This window comes from Alosa pseudoharengus, unplaced genomic scaffold (genome assembly GCF_046254945.1).
Source record: "Alosa pseudoharengus isolate Yale_2024_CS ecotype anadromous, Long Island Sound unplaced genomic scaffold, YU_APseudo_1.1 YU_APseudo_1.1_scf_24, whole genome shotgun sequence".
NCBI lineage: Eukaryota > Metazoa > Chordata > Actinopteri > Clupeiformes > Clupeidae > Alosa > Alosa pseudoharengus.
The window spans coordinates 8,951,143-8,953,844 of NW_027468689.1; the positions used below are offsets into that span (position 1 = coordinate 8,951,143).

Genomic DNA, 2,702 nt, shown 5'->3' on the forward strand with positions numbered 1-2,702 from the left:
ATTGACTTCCATTTAACACATGTAAACAAAACGTCAATTAAACTGAGTTATGCCAGCAACCATTTCACTTTCATAATAAACTACATTTTGGTACAACATATAGGCTATAGAGCAGGAATAACAGAATTTGGCTTAAGCAGTGAGGAGAAATTGTATGCAAAGTGTCAGCCCCAGCCCTTGATCGGTCAATTGCTTAAATGTGTGGTCGTTTAGGCCTAATGTCGAATGTCAGAGTAGTTCTAATTACATTCCAAAACGTACCTTAATGATACTCCAATTTATAAAGGAATGGAGTTTAAAAATAAAAACACAATATATCAGATGGATTACACGAATAATTGACAAGGAGGTACAAGATTATTCGACGGTCGCTTCTTTTCTAATAAATATAATGGGCTAGATGGCGGCATTGCACTGTAGGGTCCGTGTAATGCTTTGCAGTGTTGTGTTCTATTTTCAGAATTCACATGAAAAAAATATAAAAATAGGCTTTAAAATCTATTATCCATTCTTTAGGACGGCACAGTAAAGGGGTTATTGATACTTATTTTGATTTTCAATTGAGCACAGTTATGGTTTTCTGTTCAGAAGTTAAAAATTTAAATAATGCGTAAATTTTCAATTTTCCATTTTTGCGCTTGTGGTTGGACTGAACCACAAGCACCGGGGGAAGAACACCATCTAGCTGGTCGACGAGAGCGCCGCCTGAAGTTCTTCGTGATTTTTACTAATTACTTTATAGATTAATAAATAAAACTTCGCCGATTTTTGGGAGATGGGACGTTAAACATAACTTTCAACCTATGTTGAACATATAGTATAATACCATGGCCATGCCATAGCCTACATAGCAAACAATTCCCCAAAGCAGAATGCTTTGCCATCCGTCAGTTTAGGCTATACAGGCCCAGAGCAGTACAGGCCTATTCATGGGTTTCATCAGGTCCCTTTCCACAGGTGTATACATGCACCTTGATTATGAATGCAGACTGCATGGTGCTTGATTAATACACATGTGTAAAGGGACCTGATGAAACCCATGAATAGGCTACCCCAAGCACTGTTTGACATGGGGCGTTTTTGCTTATTTAACACTTTAAACAGTGAATAATTTATCAGTTTATCCATTTATTAATTTCAACAGCAAATAGCCTACAGTACATTGGCCTGTAGGCTACTGCGGCTCAAGTCCATTGGTAATGCTCATGTACGTCTCCAAAGCCTCCCAGAACAGCTCTTCTCTACCTATGAGAGATGAGTAGAACACGTAGGCTAGCCTATACTCATAAGTGTCAGGACGCAGCAATGTCTCCCTCTGCATCTGAAGTTCTGGTCTCGAGCTGACATTATCAATCGCTTGGCACCTTGATGCAAGCTGAACTGTGTTTGATAGCCCTCCATCTCTACATCCGCTGATAAAATGGGATCACCAACACCGCGCGCTCTGTTATATGTATCAGGTCACCCCCCCTACGCTTGTGGTTCAGCCCAACAAAAACGGTAAAAAAGGCAAAAATCCAATATTAACTTAATTTTACTTTTGTTTCCAATCCAGTTTCAGTTTTTTTCTTTATCTTGTGTGACTAATGACAAATGTAGTAAATAGCAGCAATTATCTATTTGCTGACCAGTTAAAAAAAAATGAAAATTGGATTATTGAACACATTTTTTATTTGGATGGATGGAGCAAATAGAACAAAGCCCTGCAAAGCGTTACACGGACCCTGTAGCCTACTTCGGGCCTTTTTGGATGTAAAAGCAATCAGTGAAATGGCGTCATCTGGTGAAATGGCATCATCTGGTGGCCGTGCAGTGAAATGGCGTCATAAAAACTAATTATTCGTGTAATCCCTCTGATATATTGTGTTTTTCTTGGTAAACTTCGTATATTTATAAATTGTGATGTAATATGAAGGTATAATTCAATTCTATGCCACCTGTTGGACGACGAGTGCAACTCGAGTGAAGAGTGGGCTGATTACAGACACAGCCAACGAAATAACCTAAAAAAAAAAAAATCACATATTTACTCTGGTCGGTGTGTGTGGTCTTGTTCTTTTGTTCTTTCAGCCTGTAGAGGTTAGTGGGGTGCTGGTTCTCGCTTTGGCAGATCCGGTGTATGAATCAACCGGACAGGAGACAAACATGTCGACATTACCCATAATGCAACGCACACTGGGCTCGAGCCTATGTTGTCCTTACACTTAAAAAAACATGTATTCGTAGAAAGGGGTGTTTAATTAAACGTTATATTCAAAAACTGTATAGATATAAAAAATACCTCCCACAACTCAATGAAAATGTTTGTTTGTCTGTTTCACCTATCCGCTTTTCAACCGCGAAGATCACGTCTCAAATTGAACACCGGCAATCATCTGATTGTCTCTGTCCACAGGCATTAATCTAGAGCGAACATCTACCATTTTTGTACTTGCTACGGCAGTACATGTACTAAAATTGGAACGATACAGAGAAGATTAGCATGGCCCCTGAAAAAAAAACTCACCGCACTCTTCTCTCTTTAGTCCCTCGCCCCGCGCATGCGCAGTAGAGCGAAAAGCCGACCCAAGACGTCTGGTTAGCATGCAGAACAGGTACTTTACTCGCAGGTTCGAATCCCGCTGGAGGCATACTCTGAAACGTGTGGAATGTGTTGTAATGTGATCTATAAATATAAAAAAGATTAAAATATACTTGTAACT

General features: G+C 39.5%; 1 pseudogene; it reads left to right on the forward strand.

Moving 5' to 3' along the window:
• The first annotated feature begins 2,427 nt into the window (after positions 1-2,427).
• LOC143142730 (U6 spliceosomal RNA) lies at positions 2,428-2,497 on the forward strand (annotated as a pseudogene).
• Positions 2,498-2,702: the final 205 nt, after the last annotated feature.